Source organism: Triturus cristatus, chromosome 5_1, assembly GCF_964204655.1.
Source record: "Triturus cristatus chromosome 5_1, aTriCri1.1, whole genome shotgun sequence".
NCBI classification, from domain to species: domain Eukaryota; kingdom Metazoa; phylum Chordata; class Amphibia; order Caudata; family Salamandridae; genus Triturus; species Triturus cristatus.
In genome coordinates this window covers 749,835,595-749,849,566 of record NC_140587.1, presented here as the reverse complement: position 1 = coordinate 749,849,566, position 13,972 = coordinate 749,835,595, and positions in this window count along the sequence as shown.

Below are 13,972 nucleotides of genomic sequence, written 5' to 3'. Positions count from 1 at the left end.
CAAAGGTTGATCCTGAAATACCTTGAGCTCTCCTCGGCCCAGGTCTGTATATTACAGGAGACCCACCTGAGTCAAATAGAAAGTTCCCTCCTTTTCTCCAAGGTCCCCTGGATAGATTGCTTTTGTATCTCTCAGCAGTCATCCCATAATAGAGGGGTCGCGATTTTGGTGAAAAAAGGTTTACATTGCTCTATAAAAAACTGCCTGACAGACACCTCTGGGAGGTGGTTAGTGGCAAACTTGACGGTTGATTGCATCAACTTAACCTGTGTGTCATATTATGGCCCAAATATAGACGACCCTACACATATCTGTAAACTTCAGTCGATTTTAACATTGGCAATTCCCCCGTTTGTTATCGGAGGTGATTTTAATCTTCTCCTCGATCCGGTTAGAGATAGATCTAACCTGAGTTACCATATTGGCGCTCCAAAATCCCGTAGAGCCCTTATTAATATGCTGCAGGACTTAGATTTGGCAGATGTCTGGAGGGCAAAGAAAGGAGAGATACAGGAATTTACGTTTTATAGTAAAAAGTATGGCCATTCCTCCCGGATTGATTATGTTTTAACAGATACACCATCCCTTAATGACATCGAGGAAATATTAGTTAAGCCTAGTCATCTTTCAGACCACGCGCCAATTCAGTTTGTATATAGGGCCAAGAGGTCGGCACTACAATGTAGATGGACATTAAACAGAACAATGCTAGCCGTCCCCGAGATTATCAAGGCTGTTAAGCTTTCCTCTATTGACTTCTTTGAGTTAAATAAGGGCTCTACGTCAATGGATTATATATGGGACGCCTATAAGGCTAATTTGAGAGGCAGTTTCCATAGCCACATCTGTTTTAAAAACAGATCTGAAGCAAGCGCCTTAAAAGCCGCTGAGGAGAAAATAAGACAGTTGGAGTGGGAAAGGAACAGACTACCCCCAGGAGACTTAGATCAGCTACCACAAGTTCTAAAAGACCTAGAAGATGTAAGACGGAGAGTTTAGAGGAAAGCTAGAAGCAAAATGCAGAGCACAGTGGCACGCAAAAAACATGCAGAATTTTGAGTATGGGGAGAAAGCAGGGGCCCTCCTTGCCTGGAAATCTAGAGTAGATAGAGCGAAAAATAACATTAATAGACTGATAATAAACACCACGGGGGAGACTTCAAGTAGATTTGAAGATCTGCAATCCTGTCTACTTTCCCTTTTTTCAGATCTATATAAAGAGGACTTGGAGCCCTCCCCCTGCTCAGTTCAAGCTTGGCTAAGCACAAAGTCTCTTTCCTCTATTACAGAGGAATGCAGAAATAGATTAGAGGCCCCTATCACCATGGAAGAGATAAGTGCACAAATTAAAAATTGTAAGAACAAAAAGGCAGCCGGCATGGACTCACTCCCTAATGAAGTATATAAACTTCTGGCCGAAGAACTGACCCCCGCCTTGACTTCTCTGTTTAACTCGGTCTATTGTCTTGCTGGTAAGGTACCGGAGTCTTAGAAAGAGGCAACCATAGTCTTGATTCTTAAACCTGGTAAAGACCCACTACGAGCTGATTCATATCGCCCAATCTCCCTGCTTAATGCTGACTACAAGATCTTTATGGGCATATTGGCAGGGAGATTGGCGAAGTTGGTCCCTAAGTTGGTTCATTGTGACCAAAAGGGCTTTGTAGAAGGCAGGCAGATTCAAGAGCAAACTCAGCTAATGATAGGGAACATCGACCTGGCCATTACGAGATCTGACCCCTTAGCTATAATAGCCTTGGACGCGGCCAAGGCATTTGATAGAGTCTGCTGGGTCTACCTATGGGAGGTATTGACAGCACTAGGGTTTGGCCCAATTTTTATCCAAACCCTGAAAAACTGCTATCAAGGTGCATCGGCTCGTATCCTACTGAATGGGATACTCACCTCAAGCTTCAGCATCCAGAGAGGAACCCGGCAGGGTTGCCCGATCTCTCCACTCCTGTTCAATATCTACATTGAACCACTAGCTCAAGCCATCAGATTAAACAACGACATTTATCCCTTTAAATCTCAACTCTACAGTAGCAAATTAGCTCTGTATGCTGATGACCTGACTGTATACACAAGTAATCCTAGAGAGGCTCTTTCCTGTTTAGAGTCAATTACGGAGGAATTTGGGGCACTGTCAGGGTATTTGGTAAATAAATCTAAGACGGAGGTGATGGGCTGGAATGTTGAGCAATGGGGAGGAGCCGATTCTTTAGAATTAAGATACTTGGGTATCTATATAGTTAAAGACTTGGCACAAGTTCCCCTCATAAATCTGACCAGAGTAACCAAGGAAATTGATCGCCTTTTCTCTAGATGGAGGAACCTCCCTCTGACTATATACGGGAAAGTAAATCTGGTAAAGATGATCATTCTCCCTAAGCTCTCTTACGTCTTCTCTGCTATCCCTCTCTCATTTCCCCAAAATCTAATAAGCAAAATCCAGAGTAAAATTGGGAGTTTCATTTGGGGAGATAAGGGTACCAGATTGTCTTGGAAAAAACTGAGGCGTAGACTTCTCAAGGGGGGATTGGCACTCCTGGACATTAGCTGGTACGCAGTAGCCTTTCAGTTTAAAGCTATCCGCACACTATTGATGAGACCTGAAGAATCGGCCTGGGGGAGGCTGCTGGGTGAAATGGCAAGAGCGGAAGGAGGGGGAGGAAGTGAAGAGGCTTTTCTCCACAAGTTTGGCGCTCCTAAGTACTTCAAAAAAGTTTGCCTAAAGGTCCTAAGGGCAGCCCTAGTTCTTTGGCATAAAGTTAGAACCACATGGGGGATAGGGTATTATTCACACTATGCTCCCATTTGGGATTCCCCCGGGACACCTCATTGTCTAAAGGACGGGCTGGCTTTACCCATCAAGAGGGCTGGAATCAAAATCTGGTCAGAATTGGTAGACTCAGAGGGGATCCTGCCCTGGGAGGTTTTGAGGTCCAGGATAGGTACCGGATTCTCTAGGTTTAAATTTCTACAGCTGACTTCGTGGTTTGAGGCAGAGAAAGAGCAAACAAGAGGAAACTGGGAGATAGAAAGGCTGTGTCACTCCACCCTGGGTATAAAAAAAGAGGTATCGGTGTAGTACAATCTAGCCCTAGAAGCTGTAGATCCGATGACCCCCCCATCGATTAAAATTTGGGAACAGTCCCCCCTTGGACCTACAATAGAAGCACTGTTTGAGCCTTCACTGAAGCTGCTGTACAAATATATTAAATCTGCGGCCTTAAAAAAGAATCATTTCTTCATCATTAATAGGCTTTACTACACCCCAGCAAGAATTGCAAAATTCGCCTCAGCACCAACCCCGAAATGTCCAAGATGCAAGCTTCCTCTAGCCAATGACCTCCACATTTTCTTTGAGTGCCCAGAAATCAAGATCTTCTGGAAGGAAATCGGAGACATCCTCAAAGATGTGTTTAAATCTAACATCGAAGTTAATATGTCACTGATTTTCTTTGGAGATGATGGATTATTTTGTATGAAGGCATTACAACAGCATAGAGGTCTTTTGTTATACTTGGTTCTGCTTGCACGATGAGAGATATGTAAGAGGTGGAAGGACCCCCAACCACCTAACAGAGAAGACTGGCTCAAGGTTTCCTTTGCTATGGCCCATCTGGAATATGATGGAGTAGAGGAAAAATCTACCAATCTTTGGCATCCTTTCATGAGCTGGGGCCACAACTTACGATTGAATACTTTGGTCCAATGATTACACCAGATACCCATACTAAACAAGGGACTGGTCGGCCAACGGAAACATATGTGGTAAGCCGGGTGTGTTACCCCCACAGATCGTTCAAGCGGCTTCATAAGACCCACAGGTGTTTATTGGTGAGATGAGGACAAAATAAAAAAAAATAAAAAAAAATAAAAAAAAAAGATGATCAGGGCCATCCACCCGTGGAGGACGAAGGGCTTGGCAATGGGGCTAGTGATGTGGAGGATGTGGTTCCGCAAGAGGACATTCAGAGTCGGCTCATACGCGACTTCTTTGCTTAGTGGTGAGTACCAGTGTCTGAGTGTGCACGCATTGGTCCCCGTGTGGCATGTGCTGCCATGTGTGTGTCCATCTGCATGTATGCCACGTGAGTCAGAGGTGTGTGTGGATGTGTCACTCGAGTGATGGTGCCAGTGATGAGTGTATTTCCACAGTCATAATTGTGACCTAGCATGTTGTCATCCTTACATGTGTCGAGTACATGCACATGCAAGTGGCTGTGCTTTTTGTGGCTGACTTCTTGTGTGTCTCTCATCCCCAGGTACTTGCGCATGCCGTCTGCTGGTTGCATTGTTGTGGCACTGCTATTCCTCATGGACACGTCATCGTGTGCTGACTCAGCGTTACACACACGGACAAGTTTGGAAGTCTTCTTAGGGTAAGGGATGTATCAGGGGTGTATTGGGTGTGGCAGTTGTTTACGATGTGTGCACACTGCCCCTGTCGATGTTTGGTTCCTCTGCAGACATGTCGCATCACCATGGGACACATTACATGTAGCTGGATACACCTGAATAGATGGTCAGACTTGTTGACAGTCATCTGTGATGGAATGGTGGATTGTGATGATGGCATCAATGTGTGTAACACTGGCCTCGGACACATACGGTTTGCATTGGCTTGACATGGTGTGGGACTTCCACATCAGAGGATCAATGGTGTATGGCAGCCTCTCCGTGAGCAGCAGGGGGTGTTTAGCTGTTACCCGACACTTGTGTGCCAGTTCCATGGCTATCACGCATTTTTGCTGCAGAAGGGGGGTGCCAGTGTTGGACCCACATGTTACTCCACATGACCTGTGTATGCGTACTCCGAGTTGCCTCTGCATTCAGGAATACATGACTAATAAAGGTGTCCCTATGCCTCCAAGGTGCCTCTTCTCAGTCAATGCTGGTGTGTTGCCACGGTGCATACGGCATGTCTGGCATGGTTTTCCGTGATAGTGGCTATGTGTCTATGTGTAGAGTAGCAAGATGCAAGCTGTTTGTGTGGGATTAGACTCTGTATTGTGCATGATGTCCATGACTGTGTGGGTATTGTGACATGTGCCATCCCCATGCATCCAACGTTGGCCAGGCCACCATTCTCTGCATCCACCTGACTCAAGCTTGTAGGACATGGTTCTGCCACCTGTCTACACATACCTGGGTGCCCCCCAGGACACTCCACATGATCCCTGACCTCTGCGCATGACTGTCGCTGTACTCAATATGTCTGTCGGCACGGTTGTGCGGCCACCCCCTCAGCTGGTTGGGCCCATCACGGGTGTGTATGGTGCTCCATGTCTGTCTTGCCTAATACATTGTGACCCATGTGTGTCCTGTGCCAGACTCAGGCCCCAGGGTATGGATGGTTGAAGTCATATGAGAACTCAGGCATGGTTAGACTTTACAAGACACATGTAAGGTAATAATGCAAAATGTAGGCATCATCTCTTTATCATGTAACTTTTTATTTGTGTTGGGGTACGTGTTGGGGGGGTATGACAAGAGGGGCTTTCCGGGTGTGTGGAATCCAAAGTTCACTGGGGGAGTTGGTGTCCTTGCCATTGGAAATCATCAGAGTCCATGCCACAGTCTTTGTCAACATTGGTCAGACAGTGACCAGCAAGTCCATGTGGCAGAGAATGTCTTTTGCTGATTTGCTGCTGTTGGTCCAGTGGGCCAGGTGCCAGGCCAGGTGTCCTGGGAGATGGTGCTGTAGCGCCGACCCTCACTGTCTTTTCCGTGGACGACACGCCCTCCTGCGGGAACCCTCAGAAGCAGGCCGTGGCGATGTTTGGGATGCTCCGTCGGATGTCTCCTCCTCCTCCTGATCACTCCCTGTGGGTGGTGATGTTCTTGGCCTGGTGGCACAGGGAGGGTTGCCTATGTTGTCGGCTATCCGACGGAGTGTACGGTGAATTCCCGTGAACACCGTCACGAGCTCAGCCTGTCTGTCCTCCATCCGCCCTTGGTGTCGCAGTAGACAGGCATGTTGCTCCGCATGTTGCTGGGCCTGCTGGGTCTTGATCTCCTCGAGGGTCCCCTTCATCTCGTTGAGGGTGGACACAACCTGGCTCATGCCCGTGGTGTCCTGCCGGTATGTGTCCAGGATGTTTCTGACATGGGGAATATACCGGTTCCGCAGCCAACTGGTCAGGCTCGCGCCTCCGCCGTCCTCCACTCCCACCACCCCTGCCCACTTGCACCTGGCCTGCCCTTGTGGGCACATCGGGTCTCCGGGACCCCTGAGGGGTGGCATTAGCGTTGTCGCCTGCCTCCTCCTGGGTGCCCGGTACACCGTGTCCCTCCTGGTCAGCCTGGCTGCGTTGTGGTGGTGGGGCAGGGATCCTGGGTGTCTCCTGGGATGTGGCAGGAGTGGGGGTGGTGGTTGGCCCAGTTGTACCTGACGCAGGTGCTGCAGGTGGTTGGACACCAGAGGGGCCAGGTTGGTCGGGGTCGTCCACAGAGTGGTGAGAGTCGTCGCTGCCGGTGGGATCGTCACCCCACAGAGCCGGGTCCTGTGAGTCTTCCCCCCCAGTGTTGGGGGGTGATCCACGACGTTGACCTGTGTGTGAGAGAGACAATGTTATTTTTGTTCCATGCAACATCCATGTTTCATTCGTTTCAAAGTTGGCACATTTCCTCTGGGTATTTGGATATGTCTTGCATTCCACTCACAGTGCACTTGTGCATGGGTATGTCCCTTGGCCACAGCTTTTGAGACTTTACCTGTGTGGGGACACACTGTTTGTCTGGCTGTGACCTAGGCCATATGGGCAGAGGGCATTGTTGTCTGCTTCTGAGTTGCACTATGTGATTTTTGAGGCCCACACTCCCGCCATCCGGGTTACCGTGTCTTGTGTTGGTGTTTTCTGTGGCCTGTGACTTGGGATTGTCCAGCTGGGTGCATGGGGCATGGTGGCACTAGTGGCATGTGCGTGTTTATGGAGTGTGGTTGAGTCATGCGACAGCTTGGGGTGGTTGCGTGCATGATTGTGAGTTTGGTTGTGGATGACGTTCCCCCATGTGAAGTGAGTTGTTTGTGTACTCACCAGGCTCTCGGAGTCCTTCTACTCCGTCCACTGCCACCACCGGCAGTATGGCCATCACCCTCTCCTCCCAGGGTTGGTATTGTACGCGTCTGCGGGGCGGCCCTCCTCCAGTGATGTTGGCCTGGTTGTGGTCGTCGGTCATTTTGGCTCGGACCCTCCTCCGCATATCGTACCACCTGGCTTGGCATTTATGCCTGGTCCTTATGGTGGACGCAACAGCATTCACAGCATTGACAATCGTCTGCCACATGGCTGTTTTTTCAGGAATGCTGGTCTGTCTGACCAATGTTCCAAAGAGGTGTGGCTCAACTCTGAGGATTTCGTCGACAAGGACCTCCAACTCTTGGCTAGTGAACTTTGGATTCTTGTTAGTGGGCATGGTGAGGGGTGTGGGTGTGGATGGTTGTGGGGGGTGTGGGTGTGGATGGTTGTGGGTGTGTGTGTGTGGTTGTGCAGGTGTGTGTGTGAATGTGATGAGGGGGTGTTTGTGAAGGTGGTTGTGTGAAGGTGTGCAAGTGTAAGGTGTAGTAAAGGTTCAAGTATGGTGCTGTGGGTTGTCTGTGGGGTCTGGCAGCAGTGAGTCTGTTGCAAAGGCTCATGGTTTGTGTCTGTGGGCCCTTTTTATTGGTCCATTGGTGGGTGTGGCTGTGTTTGAACTTTGGGTGGGTGTGTTATAAGGAGTGGTTGTGTTTTGGGCCTCTGTTTGGGAGTTTGGCAGTTGCAGGTCAGTGACTGTGTTGTATTTGTGCTTGTTGGACATGTTTTGTGGCTTTGTGCGATTCGAATAGAGTCTTCTTGTGTTGTTTTGCTTTGTCCTGGTTGTGTACGTGTGTTTTTAGCGTGTGTACGGTGTGGACATCGGCCATTTGGTTGTACAGTGCTGTCCTTGTCTCTGGCTTGGTACGACTCGTACATGCGCGATGTTGGGTGAAGGTGCTGGTGTTGGGGCCTGGGGTGCGCTCCGTACTTAGACTGTTGGGGTTGGGGTACGCTCCATACATACGTGGGTGAGGGTACGAGCCGTACATACACGGTTGGGGTGGGAGTACGCTCCATACATACGCGGGTGAGGGTACGAGCCGTACATACACGGTTGGGGTGGGGGTATGCTCCATACATACGCGGGTGAGGGTATGAGCCGTACATACACGGTTGGGGTGGGGGTACGCTCCATACATACGCGGGTGAGGGTACGGGCCGTACATACACGGTTGGGGTGGGGGTACGCTCCATACATACACGGGTGAGGGTACGGGCCGTACATACACGGTTGGGGTGGGGGTACGCTCCATACATACGCGGGTGAGGGTATGGGCCATACATACACGGGTGAGGGTACGGGCCGTACATACACGGTTGGGGTGGAGGTACGCTCCATACATACGCGGGTGAGGGTACGGGCCGTACATGCACAGTTGGGGTGGGGGTACGCTCCATACATACGCGGGTGAGGGTACGGGCCGTACATACATGGTTGGGGTGGGGGTACGCTCCATACATACACGGGTGAGGGTACGGGCCGTACATACACGGTTGGGGTGGGGGTACGCTCCATACATACACGGGTGAGGGTACGGGCCGTACATACACGGTTGGGGTGGGGGTACGCTCCATACATACGCGGGTGGGGGTACAGGCCGTACGTACGGGGGTGTACATTCACGGGTGGGGGTACGTCTCGTACATACACGGGTGTACATACACGGGTGTACATACACGGGTGTACATTCACGGGTGGGGGTACGTCTCGTACATACACGGGTGTACATACACGGGTGTACATACACGGGTGTACATTCACGGGTGGGGGTACATCTCGTACATACACGGGTGTACATACACGGGTGGGGGTTCGACTCGTACGTACATGGGTGTACATACACGGGTGGGGGTTTGACTCGTACGTACACGGGTGTACATACACGGGTGGGGGTTCGACTCGTACATACGGGGGCTGGGGGGAGTGTTGGGCGCGTATGCGGGCACATGTCTCCATGGTTGCTATGGGAGTTTGGTGCAGACGGTGCTTTTTACATCCGGTTGTAACATCGGACGCACGGGATGGATCGTACTTCTGCGGTCGGACTTCACTTTTCACATTTGTACGGTAATTCGTCCGGGGACGTATCGGGCACATTTTCCGACCCGTGGACATGTGGGGAATTATTCCCAATGCTATTCGTATGGACTTTTTCCCATGCGAATCGTAGTTGGCAGTTTGTACGGCACTTGTACGATTCGTATGGTAAAAAGACCGGATACGAGTCTTACGGGGAAATTTTTTACAGGATCGTAATCAGCACCAAAATGTCTTAGAGATATTTTTTTGGCCAATAGAATTTGAATACTTGTTAGGCCTTCTTTCTCCTTAAGATTATAATTTTTCTCATTCTGTTCAATTTATCCTTCCTATGCCAGAGCGGTAATCTCTGCTCCGCTTGCTGAGTTTGCAGAATTCGGGCACTCTGCGGAGGAATGCAAAATTCCTGAATTCCCCCTTTCTGGCGCAAAGCGGGGTTTTATTTGCACTTGCGCCCTCAAGTTTTGTTTTGCCTGTCAGCCGTGACTGCCAAGAGACTCTCAGCCCGCTTTTGAGCGCATGCGTGCGACTTCTCGCACTGCTAACGAGATCCCGTGAGACCTCATGCTCACTCACATGACTTTCTGCCACAACAGCGCCAATCTAGTGCCAATCGCGATTGCAGCTTTTCTGCTGCAGTGAATTTTCTTCTTAAACTGGCCGTTGGAGTTGTTTTTGTGCAAAAGCCTTTTTTTTACTTTGGTTTTCAAACAGGAATGAAGTTCCCCAGAGACTCCAACTTCCTGTTCTTGTCTAGCAGGCTCCTCCTAGTGCTCTGTCCCTCTCCTGGTCACTTTTTATTGTGATTTGGAGATGGAAGGATCACTCTCCTTTTCTGATGCGTATATACCATTTGATTTAATGACTTTGTATTTGAGATTTCACAAGTAAGTTGAATAATTGGTGTATAAGGGTGTTGATTGTTTGATTGGGGGCATGCACCTGAATTTATTTGTACTTGGTGGCCTGCAGTTTTAGTAGGGGCCTAGTTATTTTTTTGCATTTAATTTATCTTCATTTGTAAAGGAAAAATGTTGCACAGTTCAGTACATTTTCTTCTCCAAGTTTTTTAATAAGTTTGCAATATTGATTTGTAAATGTGTTTGTACTTATATAGCGCACAGCTACCCCATTCCGGGGTTTCCCGGCGCTGTACTCATACCGCTAGGGAACCCTTCCTGGCTTTTCCCTGTGAAATGTCCACTCCTGGGGATCCCCCGGATGAAGCCAAGCATCCCAGCGCTGTTGTGGAGATTAAGCAAGCTATTGCTCAGAGTTGCAGCGTGGGACCCATGATTAGAATAGGCACCGAGGCGAGAAATCAGGTCCAAGGAATTATGAGTCCAAGACCCGCCAAGGCAGGAATTGAACCCTGGTCCCGGGCCAGACCTCTGCATCAGGGTCTGCCGCTCTAACCATTGAGCCACACTTCTCCACCGATTTCATTTTATTTACTATGTGGCCTAGTCTGCAAATGAGTCTTCCAGCCAGTTGGCCCAGTACTAGTCATGGGTTCATGAAACAATGGTTTCTGTGGTTTCTGTTAAATTGAAATATCATTTAGTCTATGAATGGCAATGAATTAAATTGCAAAATGTATTTCTTGTGGTATTTCAGTTTTTTTTTGCAAACAGTGTATAGGTGGGGTAATTATATTTGATGCCTTTGGAGGATGTGTATTGTTCTAAAATTTCTCAGCCCAGTTAATTTTCGTTTTTGGCATTGCTGAATTAATGCTCCTTTTTCTGTGTTACCAATCTATGCCTCCTTTGTCTGGCCAGTGTGTGCGTATGTTTGCCATAGGCCATCATATGTCTTTGTTCCCCATGCCATGTGGCCAGGGGTCATTTTCTATAGTCAGTGCCCATAGGTCTGCAAGTGTTCTTTGTTCCCGATGCCTTCTTGCTTGTTGTTGTGACCATGTGGCTAGCAGCCATTTTGTGTAGGTAGTCAGCATGCTTTTGCCATAGGCCTGCGTGTGTTCTTTATTCCCATGCCTTCTTGCTTGTTGTTGTGACCATGTGGCTGGCTGCCGTTTTGTGTAGGCAGCCAGTGTGCTTTCGCCATAGGCCTGCATGTCTTCTTTGTTCCCCATGCCTTAATGTTATTGTGACCATGTGGTAGGTGGCCATTTTGTGTAGGCAGCCAGTGTACTTTTGCCATAGGCCTGCATCTGTTCTTTGCTCCCCATTCCTTCTTGCTTGTTGTTGTGACTATGTGGTCAGTGGTCATTTTGTGTGGGCAGCCAGTGTGCTTTTGCCATCTTTGTTCCCTGTGCCTTCTTGTGTGTTGTTGTTGACCATGTGGCACTGGCTGGCAGCCGTTTTGTGCATCCAACCAGTCTGGCCCTTTGCCATAGGCTTGCATGGATGGTTGAGGAGAAGAAGCAGATTTCCACTACTGCCGTGCTGACCACAACCATTTTTAGCAAACTTGTGCCTGCAACACTGGCCTATGGCGAGCAAGCTAGTAGCATCACTCCTACATCAACAGCACCACCCTGCCAACCTAATCCCAGGATCATGTCTGTCAGGGAGGCCGCCACTGCAATCATGTCAACGTCGATTAGTAGTGACGTTGAATTGGATTTGTCCCTTTCGCAAACTAGTATACAATCAATTCAGGAAACAGCAAAGTGGACAGCAGCCACAGCCGCAGCCAGCAATAGTACATTTGTCAGATGTTGGAGCAAAACAGAAGGTTGAGCTTCCTTCTGAGCAAGAACCTCCTCTTTTAGAATCATTGGCTCCCATATCTCCAGCAAGGAAAAGGAAGGGTACTACTCCACCACTTTCTCCAAGCACCACTTCTGATGAGGATGATAGGGACATGGAGTGGACCCCGGCAAAGTCCAGGAGACAACAGGAGAGGCAAGGGAAAAGAAAAGTTCCTGAAAGACTTAGACTTATGAAAGGGGATGATGAGGAAGATGACGCTGACGAGGTACTCATGGTGGAAGGTGACACAGAGGAGTCTGACATTGCTATTCAACCTGCTCCGAGGGATGTGGCACAGGTAGCACCACCACCAGCTCTCATATTTGCAAAGCCCTAGCGGAGACCTGCACCAACCCCTACCTCAGGAGAAGCAGAGAGGCAATCGGTGACATGCCCACCTACCTCCAGTTCTTCTTCAGGCATTGGCAGTTGCACAGTAAAAAAGTACCGCTCTCCAGCTTGGGACTTTTTTACGTGAGCAAAGAGGGGGGCACATTGCAGGATGCAGCATTTGCCACGCGAATGCTCGTCGAGGTAAGCCTGGTACAAATTATGGTACTGGAGGCCAAACGACCCATATGAAAAAACACCACACAATCAAGTGGGAGGATCATCTTTAAAAAGTTGCTGAACGTGGTCTTGGTGGTGAGGAGAACCAGGGAACATCTGCTATATGTAAAAGTTTAATCAAGGTGGAAGGTGATGATGAGGAAGAAAGTGTGACATCTTCACGCAAAGCAGCCCTGTCCCCAGCAGTGCACCAGTAGAGTCACCCACCTCTGCAACTTCACAATGGCAAATGAGGAGTGCATTTACCGACATTTACATTGACAGGGCAAGCACTGGTGTAGCGGTGAGCGGCGAGCCCCCTGCTTAGGATTTGTGTTTGATTTCTTTCTCACATTGTTTTTAAATAACTGTGTTTACATACTTGTACTGGGGAGATTCACGGAGATTCACGGAGCTGTGTTTAATGCTCTAGGGTGAGGTTACTTCCTCTCAGGTTAGCACTCCAGCACTTTAGCCCAAACGCGCTAGAGTTCCCTGATTTCATCAGGCACAGTCGGCCTCATTAGGAGCCGATGACACGACCGCGCAGTGGACGTGCGCAGCGGGCGCGCCTAAGGCAAGCCCGTATGTGCCCATCCGCGCTCGAACGGGACCAGGGGCCAGGAACCCTGTCGGTTCCAATAACGGATGGCTCCGTTATACCCCTGAGCAGCTCAAACTAGAGAGGAGCCCAAAAGTAAGTGCAGGCACTCTATACTCCCTGAACACAACATTTTACAATGTCTAAGCTGTGGTTATAAAACCTGCCCCTCTATGCTCAGGTCTGATACCCCATTGGAGGAAAGGGAGCTTAAAATGCTTCTACTGAATTGTCGCTCCCTTCCTAAACACGCTTTAGAAATTCACATCCTGTTAGGAGAGGAAAAACCTGATATCCTATTCCTAACGGAAACTTGGTTGAACAAAGAGTTGGATTGTGCAACTGTGCGAGCCCTTCCACCTAACTATTTAATACAGAGGCTAGACCGAGACGCTGGTCGGGGAGGGGGGTATTGCCATTATCTATAAGGTTGATTTCAAATGCCCTATCACCACTAATCCCATACCTGACTGTGAAAGTATCCTGTTCTCCATCCGTGTATCTCATGTTTCTACCCTGTCAGGTATCCTAATATATCGTCCCCCAGGCCCAGATGGTCAATTTTGTCAGTCAATGCCAGAGATTGTAGCCAACTTTGCAAGCTTCCTGCCCAACTTTACTGTATTGGGAGACTTTAATATGCATTGTGATAATGCTCAACTCCCCCAAATATCAGACCTTGTTGAAGGGCTAGCGGCTTTTTAGCTTAATCAAAAAGTCCTAGGCCCAACACACAACAAAAGCAACTTACTGGACTCTATTTTTTCAAACATTCAAACTTTGGTTATCTCTTAACCTATTCCATTGCCATGGTCTGGCCATTTCCTGCTCCCATTTACTTGGGTTATGCGGGAAATAAGTCCACCTGTGAGGGAAACTAAAAAGCTTATCCGTACCTGGTCTAAACTTCCGTGGGATTCATGGGAGACCAATTTGGAAACCACAAGGCCAAAACTCCCCCCTAATCCCATTATTGCAA